General features: G+C 40.5%; 1 long non-coding RNA gene across 1 annotated transcript in view; it reads right to left on the bottom strand.

The window, feature by feature from the left end:
• Positions 1-20739, bottom strand: part of LOC133764287 (uncharacterized) — an 80489-nt gene that overhangs the window by 14372 nt on the left and 45378 nt on the right. The gene's annotated exons all lie outside the window — the stretch shown is intronic.

The raw sequence follows: 20739 nt of genomic DNA, 5'->3' as shown, positions 1-20739 counted from the left end.
AATGTATTATATAAAACTTGTTTATAGTAAGAGTTGCCTAATATTCCATAAGTATAGATCTTCAGTGTTTCATTTAACAATCCCACTGTTCATCAATATTAGGCTGTTTATGACATTTTCCTATTACAAATATTGCTTCAATTTCAAATATGTTTACATGTATGTCTTCAAAAAGTCCATTGAAATATGTATCATGAAAAGCTTTAATGTATTTAAAAATTTTTTACATGAAATTAAATTTATCATTTATTTCATTTTCCCATGAACTTCCTAAATTAACCTCATATATATCTTTGTATATATATGAGAATATTTTCCTGAAGATTTATTTTTAAATTTTATTTTTAGATTTATTTTATTTATTTTAAAGACAGAGTTACAGAGAGAGGTAGAGACAGAGAGAGAGAGGTCTTCCATCTGCTGGTTCACCCCTTGGTTGGCCACAACGGCTGGAGCTGCGCCAATCCAAAGCCAGGAGCCAGGAGCTTCTTCCAGGTCTCCACGTGGGTGAAAGGGCCCAAGGACTTGGGCCATCCTCTACTGCTTTCCCAGACCACAGCAGAGAGCTGGGTTGGAAGTGGAGCAGCCGGGTCTCGAAATGGCACCCATATGGGATGCCAGTGCTTCATGCCAGGGCTTTAACCCACTGTGCCACAGTGCCGGCCCCAAAGATTTGTTCTTTTTTTTAAATATTTATTTATTTATTTGAAAGTCAGGGTTACACAGAGAGGAGAGGTAGAGGGGTGGGGGGTCTTCCATCCGCTGGTTCACTCTCCAATTGGCCGCAACGGCTGGAGCTGCGCCAATCCGAAGCCAGGAGCCAGGACCTCCGAGTCTCCCACGCGGGTGCAGGGGCCCAAGGACTTGGGCCATCTTCCACTGCTTTCCCAGGCCATAGCAGAGAGCTGTATTGGAAGAGGAGCCGCCGGGACTAGAACCGGCACTCATATGGGATGCTGGAGCTTCAGGCCAGGGCGTCAACCCGCTGAGTCACAGCGCTGGCCCCAAAGATTTGTTCTTAAAATTAGAATTTCATCAAAATATCTTCAAATTTTAATTCTTGAAGAGCTCTTCCCAAGTTACCCCCAAATCAATTTCTATTTTTATGAAGACTGTGGAGAAATGTCCAGTTTTTCAGCAACACTAAAAAATATAGTCTTTTTTATTTTTGTTCATCTGATGAGCAAAAAATTATGTCACATGCCTTAAAAGTCATTTCCCAAGTCAAGAGGGACTGTATAACTTTTATTATATTTATTTGTGACTTTAACTTCTTCTATTGTGAATAGAGTATCTACTTGTATGTTTTTCCTAATTCAAAATTGAATTTATGGGGCTGGTATTGTGGCATACCAGGTTAAGCTGCCACTTGTGATGCTGGCATCCCCTATGGGCACTGGTTCAAAACCTGGCTGCTCTACTTCTGATCCAGCTCCCTGCTAATGTGCCTGGTAAAGCAGCAGAAGATAGCTTAAGTGTTTGGGGCCCTGCACACACATGTGACACCACGTTGGTGCAGGGGCCCAAGTACTTGGGCCATTCTCCACTGCTTTTCCAGGTGCATTAGCAGGGAGCTGGATCAGAAGTGGAGCAGCCAGGACTTGAACTGGCGCCCTTATGGGATACCAGTGCTGCAGGAAGAGGCTTAACCCATAGTGCCTGGCCCTATTTTTAGTGTCTTAGGGTTTTTTTTTTTTTTTTAATTTTTGACAGGCAGAGTGGACAGAGTAAGAGAGACAGAGAGAAAGGTCTTCCTTTGCCGTTGGTTCACCCTCCAATGGCCGCCGCGGCCGGTGCACCACACTGATCCGAAGGCAGGAGCCAGGTGCTTCTCCTGGGTGTAGGGCCCAAGCACTTAGGCCATCCTCCACTGCACTCCTTGGCTATAGCAGAGAGCTGGCCTGGAAGAGGGGCAACTGGGACAGAATCCGGCACCCCAACCGGGACTAGAACCCGGTGTGCCGGCGCCGCAAGGCGGAGGATTAGCCTGTTGAGCCACAGCGCTGGCCCAGTGTCTTAGTTTTTAAACTGATAAACAATATTTATACATTTACTGTGTACATCACGATGTTTTAAAATATGCATGCAGTATATACACTATGTTTTGAAGTATGTATATAGTAAAATAGCTACATTGAGCTAATTATATATAATACCTCACATAATTATCATTTTTGTTGTTAGAACACTTAAAACTTACTCTTTTTGCATTATTAACTAGTTTCCATATTGTACAGTAACTCTCAAGGCTTATTTTCTTGATCTTCACTACTGACAGAAAGAGATTCCATAAATAGAAGCTATAGGGAGGCAGTATCCTTTAGTGGTTAGGGATCTGGCTGACCAGCTTAGAATTCAGGCTGTGCCACCTACTTGCAGTATGACCACAGAAAACTTATCATCTTTGGGCCTGTGTCTCTCCTTTTGCAAAATAAATATAATGAAAGTACTTAGCTTGTAGAATTGTTACAAAGTTCAGAAAGGTTAATAATGCATTAACTAAGCACAATCTGACATATAATAAGCTCTCAACCAACACTAAATATTAAAATTTTAATTTACAATGTAGGCATTATAGGCATTTTAGTTTTAGTCTATCTCTTAGTTACATTCCCAGTGAAAGTTATTCTGTATAATATCCAAGGAAGCTAATTATACTCCTTTTTCTTAGAGTGGGCATTTCATGCCCTATTTTAGCCAGTCTTATGAAGTCTTTATTTCCTAGAGCACTAAAACTGTAAACTCATTCATTGGCTGAGTGCTGACTTTTGAGTTCCTGCTCTGTTGAAGGCACGAGAGTTCAATTATTTTCAAAAGCTGATTTCATGTATTTTGTATATGGTTTACATTCCTTTGAAAAAATATGAAAATCCAAATTCATATGAAATGTGAAGAAGCCAATGGAGACAGATAATTAAAAATTTTCAAGTTTGGGCCAGCCTTGTGGTGTATTGCCACAGCTTGTGACGCCAGCATCCCAACTACTCCGCTTCTGATCCGACTTACTGTTATTGTGCCTGGGAAGATGGCCCACTTAGGTCCCTGCCACCATCTGGGAGACTCAAATGAAGTTCCTGGCTCCTGGCTTTGGCCTGGCCCAGCCCTGGCTGTTACAGTATTTAGGGAGTGAACCAGCGATTGGAAGATTCTCTCTTTCTCTCTCTCTCTCTATCTCTCTCTCTCTCTCTCTCTCTCTCTCTCCCCCTGTCTGTCACTGCCTTTCAAATAAATAAATAAGTCTTTTAAAAAATAGTCATGTTCAGTTTTTTCATTTTATAGATTTGGAAACTGAAGCCCAGAGCAGTTAAATAACTTTTCTAAGGTCATAGAATGGATGAATTGGGATGAGAAACAAGACATTGTGACTCTGAGCCAGCCCTCTGTTGGCTAAATCGTACTGTGCTCAGGGGACCACTTCTTTTGCCCTAGCATAAGTTCACAAATTCTCTTCTGCATGTAAGCCAAAATGAAATGAAATCACTGTATAAAAATAGCTATATTTATTGTAGCACCATTCACATTAATCAAGATATGGAAATAACCTAGATGTCCACCAATGGATGAATAGATGAAAAATTGTGGAGTGTGTGTGTGTGTGTGTATACCATGGAATAATACTCAGCCTTACAAAGGGAGGAGACCCAGTCGTTTAGCACAATATAGATATAGTCAGACGTTATTCTAAGTGGTATAAGCCAGATGCAGAAAGAATACACACACACACACACACACACTTTTTTTTTTTTACAGGTAGAGTTACAGGCAGTGTGAGAGAGAGACAGAGAGAAAGGTCTTCCGTTGGTTCACTCCCCAAATGGCCGCTATGGCTGGTGCTGTGCCGATCCGAAGCCAGGAGCCAGGTGCTTCTTCCTGGTCTCCCATGCGGGTGCAGGGGCCCAAGCACTTGAGCCATCCTCCACTGCCCACCTGGGCCACAGCAGAGAGCTGGACTGGAAGAGGAGCAACTGGGACTAGAACTGGCGCCCATATGGGATGCCAGTGCTGAAGGCAGAGGATTAACCAAGTGAGACATGGCACCAGCCCCCTCACATACACATTTATATATTATTTGTAGGAATTTTTCAAAGGTCAAATATATAGAGATAGAGAATAAGACTAAGGCAGGATTTGACTCGGGAGGAAATGAGGGATATGTAGGTCAAATGATACAAAATAGCAAACAAGATAGGATGAACAAGTCAGAAGATCTAATGTACAACAAGAAGTCTATAGTTAATAATAATGTATTGTATCCAAGATACTTGCTAAATAAGTAGATGATAGCTGCTCTTACCACAGAAGAAAAATGGGTAACTGGGTAACTATGTGAGGTAATGGTTATGTTAATTTGTTCTACTATAGTAACCATTTTACTATCTATGTATCTATGTATCTATGTACCTATCTATCTCATCATAACATCAGGTTGTATACCTTATTTATATACCATAAAATTTATTTAAAAAATGAAAAACAGGGGCCAGCGTTGGGGCACAGTGGGTGAAGTTGCTGCCAGCAATAACATCATCACATGTGAGCGCTGGTTTGAGACCTGGCTGCTCCACTTCTGATCCGGCTCCCTGCTAATCATGCATCTTGGAAAGCAGTGGAAGATGGCCCAAATGCTTAAGCCTCTGCCATCTATATGGGAGACCCAGATGGAATTCCTGGCTCCTGGCTTTGGCTTGGCTTGGCTCAACCCGAGATTTTGTGGCCATTTGAGGAGTGAACTAGCAGATAGATCTCTCTCTCTCTCTCTCTCTCTCTGTAAAGCTTTTTGAGTTAATAAATAAATATTAAAAAAATTAAAACATAGATGTTGGGGCTGGTACCCTGGTGCAGTAGGTTAATCCTCCGCCTGTGGCGCCCACATCCCATGTGGATGCTGTTTCGAGTCCCAGCTGCTCCTCTTCCAATCCAGCTCCCTGCTATGGCATGGGAAGGCAGTAGAAGATGGCCCAAGTCCTTGGGCCTCTGCACCTGCGTGGGAGACCAGGAAGAAACACCTGGCTCCTGGCTTTGGATCGGTGCAGCTCTGGCCATTGCAGCCATTTGGGGAGTGAATCAATGGAAGGAAGACCTTTCTGTCTCTCCCTCTCACTGTCTGTAACTCTATCTCTCAAATAAATAAATAAAACATCTTAAAAAATAGATGTAAAGATTTTTTTTAAAAGACAAATAAAAATGAGTCAGTGCCATCCAAAGTTGGTCAAGAAAGCAAGGGAGATCAGACTCTTCCCTGCTATTTGGGAAGACGATACAGTCCAGGGAGGGCCAGGGACACAGCATCACAATTCCCCTTCGTTTCTGTCTACCCTCAACAACCCATATATATGAGTGATTCTCTACACTCACAGCAAACAGTGAACAACAATCCTACAGGCAGGTAGGTGGTTGGCAATCTCTGGCCCACATGCTCAAGATGCTGCAGGTACCAATTTCAGGTGGCAAATGAACTATGACATACAGACTCCCATCCCTATCATGTCCAGTAGTGATTGCCCATGATCATCTCCTCCCTCTTGTCAGCATTTGCAAGCGCAACACCCTCATGTGGCTTTCTGTCTGGAGCTGCACTGTCCTGGCCTTCCGGAATCACAGGTTCAGTAAAGTGGCACCTGCTTTCGAAAAGCCAATGACCACTGATGCCCATGATAAAAGTAATAAACATTGCCTGATTGTTTTAATAGCAAGTACTCACTTACTAACCTATCTTTTCATCTTTGTGATCATAGAGTAATATCATGTTCTTATTTATTAACATCACATAAGAGCATGTTAAAACCAAGAGTTCAACACATCTAATAAACAATAAGATATCTCACCTTAAAAGAATATAAGGTTACACATACCCAAGCTTATATATTACAAATAGAAATTCGGACACCATGACCATTGACCATTCACTTATTTATTTAATCAAAGTTTACTGAGTGTCTACTGTGAACAGGTCTGTTGCTGGTCATTCCGGATATGAATATCAGTAGATCTTCTCTCAAAGCATGATTCAGAGTTAATTTAAGGTCAGACTGCCTGGTCTCGAATCATGTTTCTACTGAATAATTCTGTGATTTTAGGTAAATTAATTTCTGTAAACTTAATTTTCCCCATCTTTATGAAACAGTAGTAAAAAATCTACTTCATTGGTTTTGTATGAGAATTATATTAAAGCATTTATACATGTAATAAGCATTTAGCACAAAACAGTGCTAAATATTTATCAACTACAATTAAATATGCGATAGCCCATAATTAGAGGGACTTAAGGAAGTTAAAAAATCTCAGAAGAGGGGTTGGTGCTGTGACGTAACGGGTAAAGTTGCCACCTTCAGTGCCAGCATTCCCTATGGGCACCGGTTCAAGTCCTGGCTGTTCCACTTCCAATCCAGCTCTCTGCTAAGGCCTGGGAAAATGGTAGAAGATGGCCTAAGTCCTTGGGTCCTGCATCCACATGGGAGACCTGGAAGAAGCTCCTGGCTCCTGGCTTCAGATTGGTGCAGCTCTGGCTATTGCAGCCAATTAGGGAGTGAACCAGTGGATGGAAGACTCCTCTTTCTCTCTCTCTCTCTCTTTCTCCCCCTCTGCTTTTCTGTAACTCTCTTTAAAATAAATAATCTTTTAAAAAAAGAAATTTCAGAAGAGAGATGAGATCAAGACTGAATATAGAAATGAGGTCACCTGAGAGTTAAAAAGTGTTCTTTATTTATTCAACACGTATTTGTTGAATTTATGTGCTAGGAATGTTGGGGATAAACAGACGAGTTAATTCTTGTTCTTCTTCTTGTGGAGAAATTATATATAAATGAGAAATGTGCTGTTAAAGATTATAGAAATTAGAAGCCAAAAATGAAATCTGAAGTCTTCTGTCTTGGGAGAAGACTCCTGTGTTTTTGTGGTGGATGGATTGGTACCAGCTACAAAGAGAAAGAGATTTGCATTGGGTTTTTGCCAACTGGTTCGGGGGCACTGTATGCATTGCAACTCGGGCTCCCAATCAGACTGCTCCCTCCAAGGCTGAGTAGCTTCCTGTGGGTTATAAGGGGCAAGGATGTCCTGATGGTTTGGGCAATGTGTTAGCACCAGTGCTCTTCCTGCCTAAAGAGCAGATAAGAAATTTTAGCTACACTGACATGATTAAAATGATTTCCAACATAAATCGTAATAATAACAGTAGTATTTTATGTTTGCATAGCACTTCAAGTCTTAAAAATATATCCTTTGCAGCTGTCTTGTTAGAGGCTGCTCTGGAGCAGTCTAAGTAGCTCCTAGTATACATGATTTATGAATGAGGGACTGGGACTCAGGACGTTTAAGGGACTTCTCTGGAAAGAGTACAGCAGGCAACTGGTAAGCCTAGGTCTAGAACCAAGGTTTCCAGCTGCAAATCTATGTTTTAGAGCTGAGAGGCATCTTGTCTAGAATACTTCATATAGAGATTGGGTTCCATACAGGTGACTCCCTGAGTATGGTTTCTGTACCCTCTATTTTTCACTGTTCAACTTATACCACGCAGCTTTCTTCTCTGGAGATCTACCCCTGGAATTACAGCTCTTCACCCAGGTCTTGCTGCTTGAATGCATCACTCCAAATGTCGCTATGTAACATGCCACGTCTGTCATAAAACTAAACAACCACTTAAAGACTACATTAGGAAGTACTGGAATTGAAAATTACACATATATATACACAAATTGGATAAACTTCAAGAACACTTTCTAGTGCTTTTCAACTGCTGAACGCTCAATTTATAATTGCATTGTCACCCTTGTTTTCCCGATGTTTTCTGTTTCATTGTCCTGCCAGTTAAGAGGCTCCTCCTCCAACCATGACCCTTGGAGCCATAGTCTTTTCTTCCTAGCCCATCCTAATTTGTGTGCACTGGTATAAAATTAAACTGTAGTCTTACAAATTTAAGTGCTTTTCTGTATAGAGCCTATCTTTGGCTATAGGTTTGAAAATGTATTCTCCTCTCACCTACTCCACGTCTTATGGAATGTCATGATCTCTGTGTTAATTCTATAGTGATTTTCATTTTTTGATTATTGGTTTGAAAATCATATTGCCTAAGTTTGATCCTAGGTATTTATTAGCTAAAGGCACTGGTTATTATTTTTTTTTTTTTTGACAGGCAGAGTGGACAGTGAGAGAGACAGAGAGAAAGGTCTTCCTTTTCCGTTGGTGCACCTCCCAATGGCCGCTAGCGGCCGGCGCGCTGCGGCCGGCGCACCGTGCTGATCCGATGGCAGGAGCCAGGTGCTTCTCCTGGGCTCCCATGTGGGTGCAGGGCCCAAGGACTTGGGCCATCCTCCACTGTACTCCCGGGGCACAGCAGAGAGCTGGACTGGAAGAGTAGCAACCGGGACAGAATCCGGCACCCCAACTGGGACTAGAACCTGGGGTGCCGGCGCCACAGGTAGAGGATTAGCCTATTGAGCCATGGTGCCGGCCATTGGTTATTTAATCTCTGTAACCCTATTTTCTCACCCAAAAGTGATTATAGTACCTACTTTAAAAGGTTGTTATGAGGATATAAAGAAATAATATTTATAAGGTGGGTAGTATAGTGCCTCTCCAAGAGCTACATAGGTTTGTGTGTGTATTTGTGTATGTGTGGGGGGAGGGGTGTGTATACATATGCATAAGTATGTGAGTGATACGAGGGCACTAGAGATGTCTTGCTTCTGGGTCTTACCACCAATTTCTGTTCTAAACTAAACCTCCACTCTCAATGAGAAGAGCCTTCATTACCATCTCTGCATTCCATTTTCCTCTGCAGCTCTGAATCTCCTTTGGAACCTTGCCCACAGGACTCATCAACCAGGATGAGATGATTTCCATGAGTAATCTCTGACTCTCCTGTACTCTTCATGACACATATTACTCCGAGAAGAAACCCACATTCACCTAACATGTCCTACATTGGCATACATTAGCTAATAATGTCTTTAAACGTACTGATCAAGTAGAGAAGGTATGGGGAGCCAGATTGTTTGGATATACCGTTTTCCATTTGCTTGGTATTTGAATCCATAAATAAGATGGTAATGAAAAATAGATTCACTATGATGATAAAATGAGGCTCTCTATAAAGTACTTAATAATTCTAACTATTAATATTATCATTAAAACTAAATTTTTTTCCCAGTTGCCGGTGCCTGAGGCTTTCCATCCATGTCCAACAATGAATGTTGGTCGTGGCACTTGCTAACTTCCCCAAGTGAAGAGCATGTGTTTATTTAGAGAAACCCTAGGTACAAATGCCCAATCCAGAGAAGACTCGAAAGTAGATTGGGTCGTGTAATTCCCTGGAATTGACAGATGAATGTGTGTGGATTCATTTCCTGATGACAGAAATCATAAGATTTAACAGGATTATAGGAAATCAAGAAAAATAATTTTTTTACCCAAACCTACACAGGCATTTAGGTACACTGACTGCTTGAAAGAGGAGATATGATTGAGAGAAACATCCAAATGTGGGCTGACTGTGAATGGAAGTTCAATGAATTCTCTAGTCTTTGTGGCTGCAACATTACCAAAAAATTCTTATTGATGTGACTGTGTCTGGTAATTCTTGTGGTTCTGCCATTACTAAACACACTTTGACTAACTCAAATCTATAGTGTCTATTTTAAACTACTGGAAGCCATAGCAGTATATGAAATAAATTTCTTCACTCATATACTCTCAACTCAATTAATAATTAAATGAGAAAAAAACTCTCTGACAGATTTAAGTATAATGAATGCAGAAAAATACCAAATATCTTCTGGGGGAAGAAAAGGGAAGACTTTAAAGAATCTCCTTGATCACTGAGTCTTAGATATAAAGACAGTGGTGGATCAAGGCAGTATCCAGTAATCTAGATTCCAGGAGGTTACTGAGGCTGGCTGTTCAAATGTTAAACAAATTGAGAATGGATTTCCTTGCATAGAGAAATAAGAATAGTCCAAACAGAAGCATCTAAATTCTTGGGTCAAGGGAAACCTTAGTAAGTATGAACTCTGTGACTACTGTTTGAATTTCCTCCATTTTCCTGTGAAAAGCAATAGATAGCTTAGAGCAGTGTTGCCAAAAGCATATAAACATTAATCAACTTAGTGACTTTTAAAAATTAATGATCTTATTGTACATTAATCAGAGATTAACTATCTCTGATTTTATCAATCCAATTTTAAAGAAGAGATTGTGCCCACAATGATAGGACACATAGAGCCATTTGAGACTGTGATGGAAGGAAAGAATGTCAGACAAGAAGAGAAAGTAAAATAACTATCTACTTATGATTATCGTGGTGATGCTCGTGTCAAAAATTACTGCAAGAATTCCTGGGGTATAGAAATGATCAGTAATTAAAGAACTCCAAATAACAGAATTAGACTAGTTCTAAAAAATAGATGTGGGCTGGTGCTGTGGCGTAGCAGGTAAAGCTGCCATCTGCAGTACCGGCATCCCATATGCCGGCTGCTCCACTTCCAATCCAGCTCTCTGCTATGGCCAGAGAAAGCAGCAGAAGATGCCCAGTGTTCACATATTGAGTCTAGAATTTTGTTACATATGCAACATGAATATGAAGCCAGGCATCTGTTCACCTATTCGAAGGCTGTGGTCTGTGTGTGTACATGCATGTGAAGACATTTCAAGATAGAATTCTCCAAGGAGTATTTGAAACTCACCCCTTCTCCACGCCTGTCAAAAGGGCAAATGTATGTACTAACAGAAGTGGGAAAATCCAACCCTGGAATAAAAATGTGTTAGAGGATCTACATTTTGTGTCATGCTTAGCATTTGTAATATATACCATAGGTGAGACTGGAAAAGAGAAGAAATGACCATTCATAAAAAAAGTAATTCTGCCTCACTATAGTAACATGAGAACGACTAAATACTTTATAGAGGTAATTTAAAAAAATTGGCATAAGCCGGTGCCGTGGCTTACTAGGCTAATCCTCCGCCTTGCGGCGCCGGCACACCGGGTTCTAGTCCCGGTCGGGGCACTGATCCTGTCCTGGTTGCCCCTCTTCCAGGCCAGCTTTCTGCTGTGGCCAGGGAGTGCAGTGGAGGATGGCCCAAGTGCTTGGGCCCTGCACCCCATGGGAGACCAGAAGAAGCACCTGGCTCCTGCCATCGGATCAGCGCGGTGCGCCGGCTGCAGCGCGCCAGCCGCGGGGGCCATTGGAGGGTGAACCAATGGCAAAGGAAGACCTTTCTCTCTGTCTCTCTCTCTCACTGTCCACTCTGCCTGTCAAAAAAAAAAATTGGCATAGAGATAGTTTGGTGAGTGTGTTAACTTACAGATTGCTATAGCAACAAGTTGTCACTCGGGTAATCGACATTCCTGTACAGTGGTGATGTGCCAAATAATATTTGGGCTTTTGTACTTTACGTACTGAATAAAATCTTGCTCAATATTCCAAGGACAAATCTAGTATTTTGCCAGTGGGAACATTTTTGCTAGTGCCATTGTTAGACAAAAATGACCTGAAGCTGAAATACTTAATTTGTGCCTGCTTGCCTTTGAAGAAAAACAATCTTCTCCATGATTCGTGTAAGGAAAGGTGATGATTTTGATAACGACCCTCTTTGTTATTAATTCCAATACAGACATCATTGAGATGCTTCCTGAAGGACTTGGAAATAAGAGAAATAGCATTGTCTTTTGAGAAGTAAAATGTGTCCACTCATAGCGGATGAGAAAAACAAGATAGCATGAGGAAGCCAAACTGGGGAATTCTGAGTACATCCACAAGTCCATTCTGTAGGATGTGCCTGTGATTCAGAGAACCCAAATGTACTTGACTGTGTGGAGGTATTGAAAAACAGACTGAGGAACAAAGAAGGGAAGTGAACCACGAGAAACAGTGATTGCCAGCACATTCCCACACTGTCCATGGGAGCCTTGCCTGCTGTCCTCCTGGGCAGGGCTATAGCTACAGTCCAGATGGATTGCAAGATCAGTGACAGATAATTCTAGCCAGTGATGTTTCTGGCTAACCTCTTCTGCTCTGCTTCTATGCCCAATGTTGAGTCAGTAATGTAATCCCATACAAATCCTGCTTTATAAAAAACAAAAGGGGGGAATGTTAGAAAATTGACGCAGTTTTAGCCAGGTGGCCACATGGCCCAGCTACCTGAGCTAGGCTCCACCCCTATCCTAATGGGATTTGCTGCTCCTGCTTCCCTGCCCGCCCTCGGGCAAAGTTTTAAAAGGGCCTGTTCCTGAACACATGCTCTCTTGGTCCTTCTCTCCTGTGCTCTCTTGTCCTCTCTTGGTTCCTCTCCTCCTCTCATCTCTCTTCTCCCTCCTCTGTCTCTCTCTCTCTCTCTCTTACAGTCTCCTTCTCTTTTTCCTTCGCCGTCCCTTCACTCCGGTCTATTGGGTGTTCCCCAATAAACCCTTCCCCTTAAAAAAAAAAGTTGAGTCAGGAATTCAACCCAGGTCTCCCATTGGGGTGTCAGGTACCCAAGTACCTGAGACATCACCTACTGCCTTCCAGTGTGTGCAATAGCAGTAAACTGGAATCAGAAGCTGGAGCTGGGACTTAGACCAGGCGCTCCAATGAGGAATGTGGGCTTCCTAACAACCTTTAGGCCATATGGTGACCTCAGTCATTTTTTTAGTAATACACTTTAAGCAAATGAATTCTGCTCAGGCTTATTCATTGTTCTCTTCTTAGTTTGGATCATATTTCTATACTAAACAAATTTCTCACAGCTGGAGCTACAAATGGAACAGCAGGCTCTGGGTCAAGATAACTTAATCAAAGTACAATAAAAGAAAAGCTTTTCTGAGCCTCTAATTGGAACCCTGCAGGACATCACCAGTATATCCTTCTCTGGTGGCCACATATAATTGTTTATTTATAAGCATTATCAATAAATTATAACATCAGCAAAACCCAGATAAATTCTAATGAATATTGCAACTTCCTAACACATGACAAAAGCCTACAAATATTTCAGGATTCTAGAAAAAAAGTCATTGTGGTAGGCCAGTCTTGTAAATTTGTTTGGGAAACAACGCATGAACATATTTGGTTGCAAAATGCATTTGAATCTACATCTTATAAAAATCTTAATCACTATTCAGTCCTCTATTATTTCCTTTTGAATTTCCCAAGTGGTTACATAAAGGGACAAAACCCCCAACTGTTTACAAAGTATGACTCTCTGAAAGCAAAACAAAAAAAAAAAAAAAAAGAAAGAAAGGAGGGCTTAATAAGTAAGTTAAGATACTTTAAGGATAGTACCATATGGGTTCCCAACCTTATTTTTTTTTATAGGAATGAATATTTATGAACAATGACCAGGTGAACTCTGCAAGGTGTCCGGCGCATAACAAATCTTCATAGGCAGACGAATCAATCAATTCACAGGCTTTTATTGGGGTTCCGCTCCTGGGCAAGGTTCCCCAGTCCCAACAGAGCAACAGAGCAGGGGGCTGGGGAAGTCGCACGTCAGAGGCTTGGAGGACTCCTTTTATAGATTCAGGGCATGGGGGTTAAAGGTTGAGGCGGGTCTGAACCTCACTGGTTGACCTTTAGGCTCCCACGGGGACCTTGACAAGGACTTTTCTTCCTCAGAAGTGTGGGTAGGGACTCTCCATTCCCGGAAGTGTAGGCCTTCCCTCCTTGCGGATCCCAAAGCTACCAAACTCATTTTTAAAAAGTTCTGATACATAGTAAGTGTGTGTTGAGTAAGTAAATGAATGAATAGTTCAAATGAATGAATGAATGCATACCTAAGTACTGACTTTTGGAATAACATTTGGATTGAATGTGGAATTTCTAGCTTGCTTAAATCTTGCCTTCTATAATTGTACCTAACTAAGGATAGTCCTGTCAAGCCAAAAATGAAAATATTTTCTGATGTTTGATAAGAATAACTGTACAATCTCTAAAAATGTTTAAGTGCTGCATACTTGAAAGATACTTCAATTTTATTTTTCCTTTATATTTTATTTCATCCTGTATGATACCAAAAGCATCTTACTTGAACTCAAATGTTCTAAATTTGTTCAGTCATTTGCAGAAGTGAATGGAGAGGCTAACAAATAAATTAAACAGAACCAGTTACAAATATATCATACAGGCATTGTTTTCTGCTTTAAATACTATATGTTCTATGCACATACAAGTCAGTCTTTTAAATATTTGTCAAATTATTTGATGACTAATAAATCATCCAAAATATCCAAGAATTCACAGTGAGTAGCTAAGGTTGAAATGATCTTGGGACCAGCACTGTGGCATAGTGTGTAAAGCTGCCACCTGCAGTGCCGGCATTCCATATGGGCACCAGTTCAAGTACCGGCTGCTCCTTTCCCGACCAGCTCTCTGTTATGGCCTGGGAAAGCAGTGGAAGATGGCCTAAGTGCGTGGACCCCTGCATCCACATGGGAAACCCAGAAGAAGCTCCTGGCTCCTGGCTTTGGAGCTCTATCCATTGAGGCCATCTAGGGAGTGAACCAGCGGATGGAAGATCTCTCTCTCTCTCTCTCTATCTCTCTCTCTCTCTCTGACTCTGCCTCTCTGTAACTCTGCTTTTCAAATAAATAAATAAATAAATAAATCTTTTAAAAAAAGAAATGATTTCTTTACACATGAACAAAAGTGTCAGTACTAGATGAGACTTATGTTCTAGAAAGTAAAACTTAAGATCTGACAGCTGACAAACTCTTAAGATTTTGGGTAAATGTCACATAGTGCTCCTGAAGAGAGAATTATTTTTAAAGTCCCAGTCCAAACTGAAGTACTAGATGGTTTATCTGCAATTAATTCGAAAATCTGTTACAACTAACAAGCTCAATAAAGCCCTTCTCTAGTTTCTCTTGATGGCTGTCTCCTGCCTCCTTGTTCCTGTACGTCTCTATATCAAAGTCTGTTTTGATATATCTTTCTTTCTCTGAATCTCTTTTCTGACATACTCTCTCCATTCCTTCTTTCTTTTTTTTTTTTTACAAAAATATTTATTTATTTCCTTGAAAGGCAGAGTTATAGAGAGGCAGAGGTAGAGAAACAGAGAGAGAGACAGATCTCCCATCCACTGGTTCTCTCCCCAAATGGCTCCAATGGCCGGATCTGGGCCGATCCAAAGCCAGGAGCCTGGAGCTTCTTCTGGGTCTCCTATGTGGATGCAGGGGCCCAAGGGCTTGGGCCATCTTTTACTGCTTTGCCAGGCCACAACAGAGAGCTGGATTGGAAGAGGAGCAGTCAGGACTAGAACTGGTGCCCATATGGGATGTCAGCATGTGGGTGCTTTACCAGCTATGCCACAATGCTGGCCCTACTTTCCCCATTTTTAATTTTCTTTAAGTCTCCTAAAATTTCCCATAAAAATCTCTTTCCTGTCTCCCCACTTGTGTTTTTCTCCCACTTTTCATAAGAACCAGAGATTTAAAAGTGCTTCTCATTATCATTAGCATTCAAAGTATGGCCTGTGGATCAGTGGCATCAAATACATGAGAAATGGTTAGAAATGCAAGTCTCTGTCCATTCCATTCAGATCTGCTGCCTTAGAACCGGTATTTTTGCAAGATTCCAAGATGAGCTGTATGTATGCTAAAATTTGAGAGGTTCTGGTCTACAATACATAGCAAACGATTGTCCTATAGGTCAGTGGTAATAGTGCCCATTCCCCATGCCAAAGACTCCATGGGAGACAAATTCAAGTAGCTTGCGAATTGATTCCCATTAAGAGTCCCATCCTACCACTTTCAGTAGTGAAAACTGTAAGATCTCTATTTTGCGTGAGTATTAACACCCTCTAGATGGCTACTATGCTAGCACACATGCCAATATGGCATACCATCATCACAGTGCTTAGCATTTTGGCATAACACATCATTCATTGTCTCTGTTTTATACAATAAAATGGAATATTTGAACATCACCATAATTTTTAAAAATATTAAAGCTCCTCTTAATATGTTTTCAATTTCTTGGTTGTCACTGCTAGTGAGATGTAATATATGCACTCCCAGAAGAAACTTTTGTAAGTCTGACTATATTTAGAACTGAAAGTGATGACTAATAACTGCCATATTTAAGTTATATATATGATGGAGTAACATTTTTTGGGTAAGATTTTGAGTTAAATGGTCATTCATTTCTTTTTTTAACTTTTATTTAATAAATATAAATTTCGAAAGTACAACTTCTGAATTGTAGCTGTTTTCCCCCCCATAACCACCCTCCCACCTGCAAACCATCCCATCTCCTACTCCCTCTTCCATCCCATTCTTCATTAAGATTCATTTTTAATTATCTTTATATGCAAAAGATCAACTTAGTATATACTAAGTAAAGATTTCAACAGACTGCACCCACATAGACACACAAAGTATAAAGTACTGTTTGAAAACCAGTTTTACCATTAATTTGCGTAGTACAACACATTAAAGACAAAGATCCTACATGGGGAGTTAAGTGCACAGTGACTCCCGTTGATTTAACAATTGACACTCTTACTTATGATGTCAGTAATCACCCAAGGCTCTTGTCGAGCTGCCAAGGCTATGGATGCCTCTTGAGTTCACAAACTCAGACCTTATTTATTTATTTATATTTATTTATTTTTCTTTCTTTATCTTTTTTTAACTTTTATTTAATGAATATAAATTTCCAAAGTACAGCTTATGGATTACAGTGGCTTCCCCCCACCATAACTTCCCTCCCACCCGCAACCCTCCCCTTTCCCGCTCCCTCTCCCCTTCCATTCACATCAAGATTCATTTTCAATTCTCTTTATATACAGAAGATCAGTTTAGTATATATTAAGTAAAGATTTCAACAGTTTGCCCCCACATAGCAACACAAAGTGGAAAAATACTGTTGGAGTACTAGTTATAGCATTAAATAACAGTGTACAGCACATTAAAGACAGAGATCCTACATGATATATTTTTTAAAAATTAATTTTCTATGCAATTTCCAATTTAACACCAGGTTGTTTTTTTTTTCATTTTCAATTATCTTTATATACAGAAGATTGATTCAGTATATACTTAGTAAAGATTTCATCAGTTTGCACCCACACAGAAACACAAAGTGTAAAAATACTGTTTTAGTACTAGTTATAGCATCACTTCACATTGGACAACACATTAATGACAGATCCCACATGAGATGTAAGTACACAGTGACTCCTGTTGTTGACTCAACAATTTGACACTCTTGTTTATGACGTCAGTAATCTCCCTAGGCTCTAGTCATAAGGTGCCAAGGCTATGGAAGCCTTTAGGGTTCGCCGACCTTGATCTTATTCCGATAGGGACTCTGACCTTATTTAGACAAGGCCATAATCAACGTGGAAGTTCTCTCTAAATGGTCATTTGTTTCTTTTTTCATTCAACGTTGTGTGACTTTATGAAATAGGGCTGGTCTAGATATTAAGGATATAAATATCAATAGGTCCTTTAAAAAAGTTCATATTCTAGATGAGATTGGGCTAGAATCATGAATGTATCACCTGCTATTTTTGTGACATTAAATTACTTCTCTAAACTTCAGTTTCTTCTATCAATGAGCTTATTATTAGCACTTCTTCATAGTACTGATGTGAGGATTACATCAAAATACCTTAACATACTTTCTGGCAAGTAACAAGTACTAATTTTTAGCTACAAAATATTTTCTGCTATTTTATATTCCACAAATAAAGTGATTCTAAAATTGTAGAAATCAAATAATAGTTTAATACTGAAAAATGTGTTGGGGCTGGTACTGTAGTGTAGTGGGTAAAGCCAATGCTTGCAGTGCCAATATCCCATATGGGCGCCGGTTCGAGCCTTGGCTGCTCTACTTCTGATCCAGCTCTCTGCTATGACCTGGGAAAGCAGTAGAAGATGGCCCAAGTCCTTGGGCCCCTGCACCTGCGTGGGAGACCCGAAAGAAGCTCCTGGCTTCTGGCTTCGGATCAGTGCAGCTCCATCCATTGCAGCCAATTGGATAGTAAATTAGAGGGTGGAAGAACTCTCTCTCTCTCTCTCTCTCTCTCTCTCTCTCTCTCTCTGCCTCTCCTCTCTGTGTGTAACTCTGACTTTCAAATAAGTAATAAATCTTAAAAAAAGAAAAATGTGTCTAAATATTCATATAATAGTTAAAGTCCCCTGAATTTGCATGTCTGGAGCTTCTGTAATGTGATAATGTTGCCCATAGGCAATGAGCAGATTTCAGTTCCTGCCTTCATGGAGCTCCCTATCTCATATGTGAAATACCTATCTGAGGATTGTTCTGTAAATACTACCTGATAAACCAATAATTTTGATTAATGGAATTGAAATCTGAATATCTGTTTTGGGAAAGGACTATTTTTAGATAAAATGCTAAAAAACAACCATTCTAACTCTACTCCATTGACAAAGCACCAAGGCAAAACAACATCAACCATCTCTCCTATTGCTTTCTGTTTTACTGCCCAACTCATCACTAGTGTCCTCCTGGAGGTGCACCTCCAACCATTGGAGCCACATTGGTTTCTTGCTACCATACTCTTTCCACATTATCAGTTCAGATGCAAGTTGCTTTCTTTAGCAGGTGTAAGCCCCTTCTTAAAGCCATGTGCCCCTCACTGCATCATAATCACTTGTTTTGTTTCACTCTCATGTTGTCTCTGCTGATATGCTCTGTAGTGGCCATGGTACATGCTGGTTATGACTACAGAGTTAGAAATTAGATTGCCTTAGTTTGATCCTGGTCTGAGTACTTGTTAGCTTTGGGGTACATCATCAACTTTTCTGTACCCCAGCTTCCATATATTTGTAAAGTAAGACTTTGATTATCTTCTAGTTCAAAGGATTGTTTGGATGATTAAATCAGATAATACATGTGAAATGATTAGCAACTGGCCCAAAGATAGTAAGCTTCAGTAATACATATGCACAAAGAGAGAGAGAGAAAGGAGTGACTGCAGACTGCATGTGTTGATTTCAGGTTTCAGCTGAACTAAGTCTCTAAACTCAATGAAAATGTTTATTTTTATCTACATATTCTGTGTTCCTCTAAAATCCATTACTTTTACATGAATCTGCATAAGCATCTCATATGATTTCTGGTCCTCTGGGCCGTGTAAGACAGATTAGTTCACCTTAGAACCTTTTAGGCCATAAAGAACTCTTTCACTTGACACATCCTATCTTGGGGTAAATTACCCTTGTTTTTTATTTGATAACACTGACAACTCGGGTACTACTATGCATTGTAGGGGCAAAGTGTAGGGGACTTGAGAGCCATTGTTTAAGTACCAGTCTAAGGTGAGCTACTTTCTGGTATGGACATGTTATAAAAATAGACTGATAATAGAATTTTCTTAATGGATTTTGTTTGATGACTGAATCAAATGATACATGTAACATGCTATCAATATATAGTAGATGCAGCTGAGTAAGTGATTAATCAAGTTGTCAGCTATTATAAAAACTCATTTTGTTTTTAAATTCAGCCAGCTCTGTCTTGGTTTCTCCACCCACACATGGTAATTAAGAGTTGGGTTCAGTACTTGTCAACTCCCAAGTGAACACACAGTTATTCTGAGCAACATTTTGTTTACCTTTAGACTGAAACTGAAAATGACTCTGGATGCAGGTGTCCATTCTTTTTTTTTTTTGACAGGCAAAGTGGACAGTGAGAGAGAGACAGACAGAGAGAAAGGTCTTCCTTTTGCTGTTGGTTCACCCTCCAATGGCTACTGCAGCTGGCGCACTGCGGCCGGCGCATCATGCTGATCCGAAGCCAGGAGCCAGGTGTTTCTCCTGGTCTCCCATGCGGGTGCAGGACCCAAGCACTTGGGCCATCCTCCTCTGAACTCCTGGGCCACAGCAGAGAGCTGGCCTGGAAGAGGGGCAACTGGGACAGAATCCGGCAACCCGACCAGGACTAGAACCCGTTGTGCCAGCACCGCAGGCTGAGGATTAGCCTATTGAGCCGCAGCGCAGGCCCGCAGGTGTCCATTCTAATCTTAGGGAAGTCACCTAAAATGTATGGGGACTCATCTCTACCCACTGGTTATGAAACAGATTGAATCAGCAAAAACCAATCCACCATCATGGCTCAGTAGGCAGCTAGGAGTTTATCATATTTGGAAAATTTCACATTTCAAGAGTAAGATATCCTAATGAGGAAAGTGATATATATATCTACATTAACGAAAGTAAAAGTGTTGGTGGAGAGGCACTGGAAAAAAAAAACAAACTACAAAACACATATAGTCTGTGCTTATGTATAACCATCAAACTTTCTGAAAAATCCATAAACAACCCAAATATTTATCTTTGGTACTCATTTCCAGCCAGTTAATGAGAGAGAATGTCATTTGTTCCCCTTTACTAGCTACCAGCTAGCCATCTGACAAATTAGTAGATGATGTTTACTGTTCCCATGCAGTCTATAGGTTTTCTTTCCTTCTCTTCTCTCCTGTAATGCTTTGTTTTTTCACTCAGACTGTGAGTTAACTCTGTGAGTCAACATGGTCATGTAACATTTCTTAACAGAATACAATACAATTAACTGAACAACTCTGAGTTACCTTTTAACAGGGCAAGGGCAATTTTGTGAGAATGGACACATGCTTCTGGGTTTTGTGGATTGCCTCCTTTGACTGCAGCTTTCTTTTTTCTTAAAAATCTTATGACAGTTGCAGTTAGTAAGTTTATATAACTAGGTTAAGGCAGTAGATGGACTGCATTCAGATTTTGGGCCCTGAAAATGAATTTAAATAACTTTTATTTCCCAGATTCAATGA

The sequence above is a fragment of the Lepus europaeus genome, chromosome 1, assembly GCF_033115175.1.
Source record: "Lepus europaeus isolate LE1 chromosome 1, mLepTim1.pri, whole genome shotgun sequence".
NCBI classification, from domain to species: Eukaryota; Metazoa; Chordata; class Mammalia; order Lagomorpha; family Leporidae; genus Lepus; species Lepus europaeus.
This window is presented reverse-complemented; position numbering and strand designations above follow the sequence as displayed.